This window comes from Podarcis raffonei, chromosome 2, assembly GCF_027172205.1.
Source record: "Podarcis raffonei isolate rPodRaf1 chromosome 2, rPodRaf1.pri, whole genome shotgun sequence".
Lineage (NCBI taxonomy): Eukaryota > Metazoa > Chordata > Lepidosauria > Squamata > Lacertidae > Podarcis > Podarcis raffonei.
This window is the reverse complement of record NC_070603.1, coordinates 115,590,864-115,603,246: the sequence shown is the minus strand read 5'-3', so window position 1 is coordinate 115,603,246 and position 12,383 is coordinate 115,590,864. Positions and strand designations below refer to the sequence as shown.

The 12,383-nt window shown below is 46.9% G+C and overlaps 1 pseudogene; it reads left to right on the top strand.

Moving 5' to 3' along the window:
• The window catches only part of LOC128409011 (oocyte zinc finger protein XlCOF6-like), a 45,611-nt pseudogene extending 45,236 nt beyond the window's left edge, over positions 1 to 375 (top strand).
• The last annotated feature ends 12,008 nt before the right edge of the window (positions 376 to 12,383 follow it).

Sequence of the window (12,383 nt, the reverse complement as noted above, 5' to 3'; positions counted from 1 at the left end):
ACCATTTAAATGTATTGAATGTGGAAAGTGCTTCAGTCAAAATGGAACACTTAGATTACACCAACTAACTCACACGGGGGAGAAATCATTTAAATTATTGAATGTGGAAAGAGCTTCATTAAAAGTGAAGCACTTAGAATACACCAACGAACTCACACGGGGGGGGGGGAACCATTTGAACGTATTTAATGTGGAAAAAGCTTCAGTCAAAATGGACACCTTAGGAAACATCAACGAACTCACACGGGAAAAACCATTTAAATGTACTGAATATGGAAAGAGCTTCCATCCATATAGACACCTTATAAGACACCAACTATCACACGGGGAAGAAACCATTTTAATGTATGGCATGTGGAAGGAGATTCAGCTACAGTAGAGCACTTAGAATACACCAACTAACTCATACAGGGGAGAAACCATTGGAACGTATTGAATGTGGGAAGAGCTTCAACAGGGAGGATAAACTTACATTACCCTGGCGAACTCCCACAGGGGAGAAGCTTAAGTCAAGATGGAACCTTAGTAAACATCCGCTGACTCACATGGGGAAAACCAGATTTATGAAACGTGGAAAGAGCTTCAGAGGGAGTGAAGACCTTACTATCCATAAGAAAATTCACACAGGCAGGAAATCATATAAATGTATGGAGTTTTCCACTCAGGTTTTACCAGATTTCCTGGGAAGTGAAGATTACTGTCAAGTCTCTGGATGTACAGAAAAGAATTTGGCAGTGTTTGTTTTCAATAATAATAATAGCAACAGCAACAATAATAACAACAATAATATAATTTATACCACACCCATCTGGCTCGATTTTCCCCGCGGCACAGCCACTCTTGGTGGCTTCCAACAAAACACTGAAATACAATAGTCCTTCAGATATTAAAAGCTTCCCTAAACAGGGCAGCCTTCAGATGTCTTTTAAAGTCTGGTGGCTGTTTTTGTTGGGATACTGCCAGGGAGATAAAGTCCATCATGACTCCACGTCATCTCCGGATGTCCATCGATCTCCCGTAGACACGCAGTATCAGCAATTAGTGCCACAAAGCCTCAGAAATAGTATTCCACATTCTTAGGCTGGTGCACACTCTATCAGCAGAATTCACACAGCGAAAGATGCACAGCAGGAGAGCATTTTTCCAAGTTTATTCAGCGGTGATCAGAACAAAGAAAAACATGACTGCCTGCTTGCGTGTTCAGGCAAAGAGAGAAACGAAAGCAAAGACACAACAGAAACATCCTGTGAACAGGAAATACGCAGACTCTGTGACTCACAAAGCCTGCTCCCTTTTAAGGTGGAACGGAAATATCCTAACAGTTTTTTCCTTTGACATCTGGTGGGAGGGTATTCCACAGGGAGGGCACCACTACCGAGAAGGCCTTCTGCCTGGTTCCCTGTAACTTCACTTCTCACAGTGAGGCAGCCGCCAGAAGTTCTTGGTACCGGACCTCCATGTCCAGGCAGAACGATGGGGGTGGAGACTCTACTTCAGGTATACTGGATCGAGGCCGTTTAGCGCTTTAAAGGTCAGCACCAACACTTTGATTTGTGCTCAGAAATGCAATGGGAGCCTATCTTGGTTTTTCAATACCAGTGTTATGTGGTCTTGGCGGCTGCAGCCTGTCACCAGTCTACCTGCTGCATTCTGGATTAGTTGCAGTTTTCGGGCCACTTACAAAGGTAGCCCCACATAGAGCGCATTGCAGTAGTCCAAACAGGAGATAACTGGAGCATACACTACTCTGGCAAGGCAGTCTGAGGGCAGATAGGGTCTTAGCCTGCGTACCAGATTGAGCTGGTAAACAGCTGCCCTGGACACAGAATTGACCTGCGCTTCCATTGACAGCTGCAAATCCAAAATGACCGCCAGGCTGTGCACCTGGTCCTTTAGGGGCACAGTTACCCCATTCAGGACCAGGGAGTTCTCCACACCTGCCTGCCTCCTGTCTCCCAAAAACAGGACATCTACCTTGTCAGCATTCAACTTTAATATGTTAGCTGCCATCCATCCTCCAACCACCTCCAGACACTCACACAGGACCTTCATCATCTTCACTGGTTCTGATTTGAAAGAGAAGTAAAGCTGGGTATCCGCATACTGATGAACATCTAGCCCAAACCCCCTGATCTCTCCCAGCGGCTTCATGTAGAAATCTGAAAAGCATGGGGAGAGGACGGAACCCTGAGGCACCCCACAAGTGAGAGCTCAGGGGTCTGAACACTCAACCCCCAACACCACTTTCTGAACACGGCCCAGTGTATAACAGTTCCTCCAGCTCCCAGCCCCTCTAGTTGGTCCAGAAGGATGTTATGGCCAATGGTGTCAAAAGCCTCTGAAAGATCCAGCAGATCTAGGAAATAGCTCTCACCTTTGTCCCTAGCCCGCCGGAAATTATTGTGTCCAGGTCAGTTTCAGTCCCATGATGAGGCCTGAATCCCAACTGGAATGGATCCAAATGGTCCACATATTCCAGGCGTCCCTGGACTTGTTCAACAACCACCCACTCATTCACCTTGCCAAAGAATGGAAGATTTGAGACTGGACGATAGTTGGCCGTATTGGCTGGGTCTAAAGATATTTTTTTTAAGAAGCAGTTTAATACAGTGGTGCCTCGGGTTACATACACTTCAGGTTACAGACTCCACTAACCCAGAAATATTACCTCGGGTTAAGAACTTTGCTTCAGGATGAGAACAGAAATCGTACAGCGGCAGCAGGAGGCCCGATTAGCTAAAGTGGTGCTTCAGGTGAAGAACAGTTTCACATTAAGAACAGATCTCCAGAACGAATTAAGTTCTTAACCAGAGGTACCACTGTAACTGCCTCTTTCAGTGTGTCTGGGAAGGCTCCCTCACAGAGAGAAGCATTCACCACCCCGCGGAGCCCATCGCCCAGCCCTTCCCGGCTAGATTTTATGAGCCAGGATGGGCAAGGATCAAGGAGACAGGTGGTTGGTTTCACTCATCTAAGCAGCCTGTCCACATCCTCGGACATAACAGATTGGAATTGATCCCACGCAACTTTACTAGACCGGACTCTAGCATTCACCAGCCCCCGCCCTGCCCCCACAGGGGAGTCTACCTCTCTTAATCTGAGTGACTTTATTTGCAAAAAACTTTGCAAAATCATTGCAGGAGATCATGTGGCCTGTACCGGGCGCCATTGGAGAGATGGTTCCATTAAATTGCAAACCACCTGAAAGAGTCTCCTGCTGCTGTTTTCTGCAGATGCAATAGAGGGGGTGAAGAAGGTTTTCTTCACCTTCACTATTGCCATTTGGTATCTCAACGTTGAGCTCTAACCCGTGTCCGGTCAGATTCAGAATGAGGTTTCTGCCACTGGCGCTCTAGCCGTCTCGTTGCCCTCAGATCCTTGGAAAACCATGGGGCTGTCCGGTCTCCATGCAATTGGAGTGGGCTTTTTGGAGCCAGATACTCAATAGCCCTGGTTAACTCCACATTCCAACAGGCCATTTTTGCTTTATTATAACCCAGGTAGCCGTGCCACCCCACTATATTATCCCAGCCCTCAATATCCAATAATTTAGTATTCTTCAAGATCATCCATTCCTTGAGCTAGACCAGGCAGGCAACTTCTTTTTTTTTAAAAAAAATAATTTTTATTAACAGGCCAATCACATCACATTATCCAAATCACATTAGTTTCAAATTATACAGCCAAATTTTAAATTTTGTTGGGGGTACCCATACATCAAGCTCCGCATGAGTCCAAAACTACCGAGTCCAAACATCAGTTATATTACTGCTTTAATTAGACAGTTCTATCCAGTTCAATCTAGATAGTCCTTTATTACTTTCTTTCTCTTGTTGTTATCGTATATTCCTTTCTTTGCGATCTCTGATAATTTTCTCAAGCAGATTGAAAACAGGCATGCTTTGTGTGGGTTTTGTACTGTCCAAAGATCATATCACTCAGGGACACCCTCTGTTCAGCGCTTCCATAAAAAAAATCTTTCGAATAATCCTGATTCTCCTCCCCCTGTCCTTCTTTCTCCAGCAAGCCTGTCTTGGCGAGACGCCATTTTTTAACTGCTTCATGAAAATTTTCCTCTTTCTCACCGTTCACCAATCTACTCTCCTGTTATAATCCATCCCACACAGTTCTTGAATTCCTGCTTGTGATTAATAAAAACGCAACGATCTTATTTCTATCTGGGGTGAAGGGTTATTAATATCACATCGTGCAAAGAAAAAAAAGTTTTTTCCTCCACCCCCCCCCTCATTCCAAACATACAGTCTCCTAGTGGTGATTCATCAGAAGATTTACTTATCCATCTGTCCCTCCCGGTCACAGAGATCCATTAATCAGCAGTCTTATCTCTTGAACATTACTTGATATATGTGCTTCAGCTTCATTCCAATCCTATGTTTCCAATTATAATTCCAAGCTGAAGCTAACCAGCACGCGCTAATTGGAATCGGCGTCAGGAAGATCTGACTTTACTGAGGGCTCGTGCCAAGTGTTCGGCACACCTGGCAAGGCAGCGCCCCCGTCTTCTGGGGGGGTAGGAAGACTGCATACTTCCCATAGCAGCCCCTTAATTACCTCGTATGGGTCAGAGAGATGTTATTGTCGGCCATCTTCCAACACGCCACCTGGTGGCCCCCAGGCAGGCAACGTCATAGTAGATCCTAAAATCTGGCATTCCAAACCCTCCTTTGTTTTTGGTTACTGTTAATAGTTTAAATTTAATTCTGGTTTTTTTTGCCCTGCCAAATGTATTTTGCCAAATACCTGTGCCATTTTTTAAAACAATTTAAGCCATTAAGAACCAGAATTGATTGAAAAAGGAACTGCATTTTTGGTAAAACTACCATCTTGATTGTAGAAATTTTTGCCACAACGTGAGTTTTAATTTACTCCAGATTTCTAAGTCTTTCTTAATATCGTTCCATACCTTAATATAAATGTCTTTCTATAAATTAATGTTTTTCATGGTTATCCAAATTCCTAAATACTTTGCTCTGTTAGTAATTTTAAGTCCTGTTTCTATTTCTAACTTTACTTTTTCTTGTATATCTAATTTTTTTACCAGGAGTTTTGTTTTTTCTTTATTAATTTTGAATCGTGATAATTGTCCAAACGCCTTTCTTTTTCCTTTCCTTTCCTTTCCTTTTATTATAATATGTTTTATTGATTTTCTTTCTTACAACAAATATCCATCACCATCACTAAATCTTCCTATATCTCATCATAGTCTTTCAATTTTAACTTTCCTTCTTGTTCTATTAGTAATTCTCTGTATGTTGGCCGTATTCCTTTCATTGTTGACATGTTAAGTGATAGTGCTTCAATGGGTGATAGCCACCATGGAGTTTGGGGTTCCAATAATTCTTTGTATTTTCCCCATACCTTTATTAAAAACTTATTATAGTATTGTGGAGTCCTTGTGTACTTTTGTTTTCCCATACCACAAATATGCATGCCAACCAAATATGCTGTCATGTCCTTCCAGTTCTATTGCCTCTCCTTTCTCCAATTTAATCCAATCCCGAATCCGAGTCAGACAAGCTGCTTCATAGTAAATTTTGAGGTCTGGAAGGGAAAAGCCTCCCCTTTCTTTTAAGTCTGAGTTTTGTATTTTATTCTTGGCCTTGTTTTTCCCAATATTACTACAATACTCTAGAGCAGGCTTTTTCAACCTGTGGGCCCCCAGATGTTGCTGACCTACAACTCCTGTCACCCCTAGCTAGCAAGGCCAGAGCTCAGGGATGATGGGAGTTGTAGTCCAACAACCTCTGGGGACCCACAGGTTGAGAACCGCTGCTCTAGAGGGTTTTCTGTTGTAAATATTAGATTGTCTGAAAAGGCTCTGACCTTATAGGCCCTTTGTCCAGCTTTAATTCCTTCTATTCTAGGGTCTTCTCTTACTGTTTTCAAATACACTTCCAGAAGTGTGATAAAGAGGAGGAGAAGAAAGAGGGCAGCCCTGTCTTGTTCCCTTAGAGATATTAAAAGCTTCTGATGTTTCACCATTTATAATTAGTCTGACCTTTTGGAATTATAAATCGCTTTTATACCACTGCATATTTTCTCACCCAAACTCATCATTTCCAAAGTTTTCTGCATGAATGCCCCTGAAGCATGATCCAATGCTTTCTCCGCATCCACCAAGATCAGGGCAGCCTTTATATCTGGTCTCATTTCTAGGTATTCTGTTGTATCTACTACCAAACTTACCGTATTTTTCGCCTTATAGGACGCACTTTTTCCCTTCCCAAAATGAAGGGGAAATCTGGGTGCGTCCTATGGGGCGAATGCAGGCTTTAGGAAGACATCCGCAGCTCCGGGAGCGCTGAAGGCAGAGCGCCAGGCGCTTCGGGAACACATCCGCAGCCTAGGCAGCCCTGAGGGAGTTCCCGCAGGGCTCCCTACGCTGCGGATAGCAGCCTGCCACCCGGCACGATGGGCGCACTGAAGCAGAGCGCCCCGCCCGCCAGGCAGACATCGGCCAGCCCCACAAGCTCGGGGGACAGCGGGGAGGCGCAGTGCCGCCATCCCGCTGTTCCCCGACCTGGTTTTGGGGGGGAAATAAAGGGAATAAATTTCCCTTTATTTCCCCCCAAAAAACTAGGTGCATCCTATGGGACAGAGCATCCTATAGGATGAAAAATACGGTACGTTGCTGTAAATTTGTCTTCCCCGTAGGAAGCCTGACAGATCTTTCTTTATTAATCTTGCCAGGATTTTTTTCAATTTATTGGCTAAAATTTTTGCAAATAATTTATAATCTGAATTTAGAAGTGAGACTGGTCTATAATTTTTAATTTACTCTAAATTGGATCCATATTTCAGTTCTATGTAATTAGTGCCTCTTGCCATGATTCTGGCACTTGTCCTCCTTCTAAAATTTTGTTCATTATTTTTTCTAACACCGGTAATATGGTCTCTTCCAATTTTTTGTATTTCATTATAGATATACCATCTGGACCAGGGACTTTACCATTCTTAGAAGTCACAGTTCCTTCTTTTATTTCATTAATATTAATAGGGGCATTTAAGTATTTCTATTCTTTCTCTTATTTTTGCCAGTCTATTGTTTATAAAAAAAAATCCTATTTTTTCGTCAAGTTCTTCCAGCTCATTTCCATTTCTGTTGTTGTTTTGCAGCAGATTTAGTTAATGTGAAAGCACAAAACAACCACAAATAATCTTGAGGCAGGTTACACATTTATTCCAGTTCTGTCTTTGGTTATTGACATTTCTATCCCACAACCCTATCCACCTAGCAGACTGCCTCTCTCCCCTGCCCCTACAAGCCCATCAGTAAAATTTTCTGTAGAGACACTGGGGGTTGTTCCATGACAGTTGTCACTTGCTGACAATGCAGAAGGAGGCCACCTTGGTGCACCCAGAAGATACCAGATGTTGGTTGTAGTTACGTCTATACAAAGTGCATAGCCTTTGACCCTCCATAGAGAAATGGGGAGGAATGAGGAGCCTGAATAGCTGACTAGAAGGAAAGGTACCCTGGTAAGCTTCTGTCGATTCTTGGGGGGGCTTTGTATCATTTAACTTCAAAATGTGGAAAATGTTTGTGGGGCCTTCTCCTCCCCCTGTTGCTGCTGCTGAGTGGGGCCCTGGATATCTGCCCCAAACGTTTGCCTTGATGGTAGCAGGATCAGAGAAGTCAAGGGCCCAGAATCAAAAAGGAAAAGTATCTCCTGCATCTTTCTTGATTGAAATGGGTATGTCTGAAACCTCAAAGTTCATGTTGACAGTATCAAAACTGTTATTCATAACCCAGTTAATATATTTATTACTGCTGATATAAAGAGTCTTATCCTTCAGAGAAATACAATATAATGCTGTCCCAAACAAACACTTTAACCAGATAAACTTGCTTCTTGGAGGTGGGGCAAGATGCTGAGGGAATCTATTCTATCTGGGGGGGAGCTCAATGCACCCAGAAGATTCCAGTTGTGGGTTGTAGTTGCATCTATAGAAAGTGCACAGCCTTTGCCCCTTCATAAAGAAAGAAATGGGGGGCCTATTTTTATTCAGTCTCCAGTGTGTCCATGGGTGGGTGTGTTTTAGGTTTCCTTTCCCCCCTTGCAGTCCTGACAAAATCCAAACCTCCATGCCAATGCTTTCAGCCCCAGAAGAGGAGCTCCCCTTGGTGTCAAGGGAGTGGGGGGTCCAAGGGAGCATCTGGAGCCCTGCCATTCCTTCTGCCGCTGGGCCCTTCCCCTCCTCTCTCTGCCATCCCAGGGCCACTCTTGACTCCCCAGCAGGAGACTGGATCTGTCTGTGATGGTGAGATGTCCTGGCTGGTTGAAGGACCAATTCCTGTTTCCTGGAGCTCCATCCTGCCTTCTCATGCAAGGTGGAGTCATGGAGCAGGTGAAGACTGAGCACACCTAAGGGCGACATGGGGGGGCGTTCTGCTTAACCTTTCCCCGTCTGCTCCTTTTCTGGATCAAACTCCCCAGCTAATCTGTCTAGCTCCTGATGCTGCTGCTGCTGCATGTCACTGTTCCTGTATCTCTGGAGTGTTTTGTTGAGGGGGCTCAGAACTGACAGGGTTAAGAGTTCTGAGTGATGACGCCTCACATTCTGAGGGCGGGCAGAGAACACGGAAGGGGCGTGGATTTCTCTGTGTGTTTTTCAGTCTGCGTGTTAGGCTCCATGGAGAAAGGAGCAACATGAGCTGCGTCTCACCGGGAAGATTTACGATGTGTTGATCTGTACAGCAATAAAGACTTTAAGATAAGGACACTGCTGCGTGTCAGCCTGAGTTATTGCTGCCACACGACAGAACGTTCAAGCTTCTACTTCTGCTGTGTTTTATGCTCTGCTGAGTCAAAGGTCCCGGGGGGAAGACCAGAGCTGCGCGAGGGAAGTGTGCCGGACCCCGGTCGATCTTGACCCCGAACAGGTTATGGGAGACCAGCAATAAAGATAAGCAACGTTCGTGCGTGTGAGGAGGCGGCAGCCGGAGGCCAGCCGATGAGAAGGCCAGCTAAGGAGTAGCTGGAGCCAGCCGAAGGGAGCTCGCTGGGAAGGATCTGCCGGACCGGGAGGTACCTGTAAGTAAGCTGGGCCCCCGGGGAGAGATGGCAGACAGCCATGAATCGCGTGCAGTCCCTTTTGAAGAGGCAGACGGGAAGGAGCCCTGGGTCGGTCGGCAGGCACTGATGAGAGTGGGAGCCACACCAGGGGGGGCTAGACGCCAGCCTGAGGGACGCCCAGCAGGGGCCAAGAGCTGCACAGAAGCTGGGGAATGCCCAGAGAGTAAAGGAGGGGCTGTGGGACGCCCTGGAAGTCCAAAGTGGGCTGGAGCCGTGTCTAAAAGCTGCTGCGATGCTTTGACACGCCAGAGAGACAGGCAGCTGCATGCTGGAAAGCTGCTGGAAGCTGGGAAGAGGAAAGCAGAGGCAAGCTGTTCCTCTGGAGGCTGTGCACCCAAGTTTGGTGGTGCAGGCCAGAAAGGCCAGTCCAAGGGTCTTGAGAGTGCCCAGGCTGTTTGGCAGGAGCTGAGAGGGGTTTGCAAAGAAACCACAGCAGAAGCCAAAAGCCATTTTCCCAACGGCAGAAAAGCCTCGAGGAGGATTGCTGCTGGAGAGGTTGGGAGGGCAGAGAAGACCAAAGGCACTAGGCGATGTTTTGTTTGTGCCTCGGCTGAACACCTGCGACGCAACTGCCCACAGAGAGCGAGAGAGCCAAGGCAGGATGCGCCCAAGGTCGTTTCCCATGGGAACCAGCCCGGGAGAAGAGGCCAGCGTGGAAAGTCCCAGAGTCGGCCGGAAGGGGAGGACAGCGTTTTTCAACTGTCTGCGTCGATGGCGGTTTTGGACAACACCACCTGCAGCGAGAGCTCCAAGGTCAAGTCAGTTGCTAAGGCAACAAAGAAGGACAACTCCGGTGGGGGGAGGGTCCTACGTTGGGTTGTTGACTCAGCTGCGAATGCCCATTTGGTAACAGCGCCACCTGATGGACAAAAGTGGAACTGCAAAGCTGTTTCAACTGAGAAAACTGTTAGTTTTGCTACAGGTGCACAGGGCCGTGTAACCCATATTTCTAACTTGTTTGTCTCTTTTTTACAGGCTGAATTGAAGGTTTATGTTCTCCCTGAGATAAAGCATTGCTTGCTGTCTGTACCTTCTCTTTTACAGGAGGGATATTCTGTGAGTTTTGAAAATGATGTTTGTACAATTTCCAGAGGTGGAGAGCAACTGGTACGTGTTGGAAAAAATCAGAACAACCTCTTTGTTCTGGAATCACCTCTCGAGGGTGAGGGGAAAGCCACTGACCACACTCATGTGTCGTGTGCTTGCGTGTGGCACAAGAGGATGTCACATGGGTCCTGTGAGGACGTCCAGATGTTATCAGAGTGCACCAAAGGTTGCAAGGTAAAAGAATGTGGTAAACCTTTGAAGTGCAAGGCTTGCAGGAAAGCCAGAAACAAGGGATTTAGCCATCCCAGGGTGGAGAGGGTCACCACAAAGCCTTTTGAGCTTGTGCATGCAGACCTTTTAAGTATGCCACAGCCAAGTCTGGGCAAGGCCAAGTGGCTGATGGTGCTGACAGATGATTTTACCAGGAACGCATGGGCGTTCACGCTGAGAACGAAGGATGAGGCAACGCAACTGATCAAGGATTGGGTTGCAGAGGTGGAACTGAGGTTCTCCACCAAGGTGCAAGGTTTCCAGTTTGACCGCGGTTCTGAGGTCACTGGGTCTGCTCTAAAGGGTTTCTCTCGCCAGAGGGGGATACGTCACAAGGTGACTTCTCCTCAGGAGAGTGGCGTGGCAGAGCTGAGGAGTAAAGCCCTGGTTCGAGCATCCGAGATTCTACTGGATGACTCTGGTTTGCCTCACAGTTTTTGGGGGGAGGCGGTAAAAACGGCCAATTTTACGATGAACAGGTGCTACAATGCAGTGGTAGGTGACACCCCGTATTTCCTGCTTCATCGGCAGAAGCCGCTTGTGCATTTCTTTCGCACTTTTGGTTGCAGAGCCATGGTGCCTGTACCAAAGTGGTTGCAGCAAGAAGGTGGTCCAAAGTACCAGGAAATGATCTTCTGTGGGTATGAACCCGCGACAAAAGGGTGGAGGTTCGCATACCCAGAAGGTGATCAGACCAAGCTTCTGGTCAGTAAACAGGCTGAGTTCTTTGAGCAGGATGGCTGGGCTAGGCGCAAAGTGCGCTCTGACGTTCACTCAGATTGTCTGTCTGACTCTGAGGAGGAAAGAGAGCCAGAGCCTGAACCTGCTGGTGGAGACCAGGACCCTGAACAGAGTAGGGCGTCTCCACAGGTTGTGAAGGGAGTGTCCAAGAGTGAGCCCTCATCTCCTGTGCGCATAATGGAGAAAGCTCACAGACGTGTCAAGTCAGAGGGGGAGTCTTCTGATGAGGAAGACGCACATGCTGGCCCCAGTGGGTCAGGAGGAGCACCCCAGTTTGTGCCCAGGCGGTCTTCAAGGGCAACAAAGGGAATTCCACCTGAGAGGTTTCAGGTCACAAATGCGTGGGTTGGTTTCGCACAGTGCGAACCTGAGGTTTGTGAGGTTCAACAGGTGCCTAACAACGATGCCAAGAAGGGGCGGAAGGCAATGGGGAAGGTGTTGAACACTCAGAAGTCCTCTCAGAACGTGATTCGAGAGGGGGTGTTGAGGGGGCTCAGAACTGACAGGGTTAAGAGTTCTGAGTGATGATGCCTCACATTCTGAGGGCGGGCAGAGAACACGGAAGGGGCGTGGATTTCTCTGTGTGTTTTTCAGTCTGCGTGTTAGGCTCCATGGAGAAAGGAGCAACATGAGCTGCGTCTCACCGGGAAGATTTACGATGTGTTGATCTGTACAGCAATAAAGACTTTAAGATAAGGACACTGCTGCGTGTCAGCCTGAGTTATTGCTGCCACACGACAGAACGTTCAAGCTTCTACTTCTGCTGTGTTTTATGCTCTGCTGAGTCAAAGGTCCCGGGGGGGAGACCAGAGCTGCGCGAGGGAAGTGTGCCGGACCCCGGTCGATCTTGACCCCGAACATGTTTCTTTGAGGAGAATACAGGACACGGCAAAAGACATCGTGTGTAATGAGTGTGCAATAAGGTAGACAGAGGCTGAGCCCTCCCTGTAATGCAAACAGGGAGATTTCTGTCCAGGAGATTTCTGTATCAAAAATTCTTTGCTGAGGTGGAAGGGGGGACTAAGTGTTATGTATTGAAGTTCTCACCCTGGCCACCAGGGGTATTATGTATATAGCTTTCACTCAGGTCAACGTCAGTTAATTTCAGCGGGAGACCCTGGCTTCTTGTTGTTGTTACAATGTTGGCAGCCGGCTGCCTATAAAAGCAGGCCGGCTGAGCTGTTTGAGTCCAGTTCAGGTCCAGCTTAGTATAAACAACCACTTGGA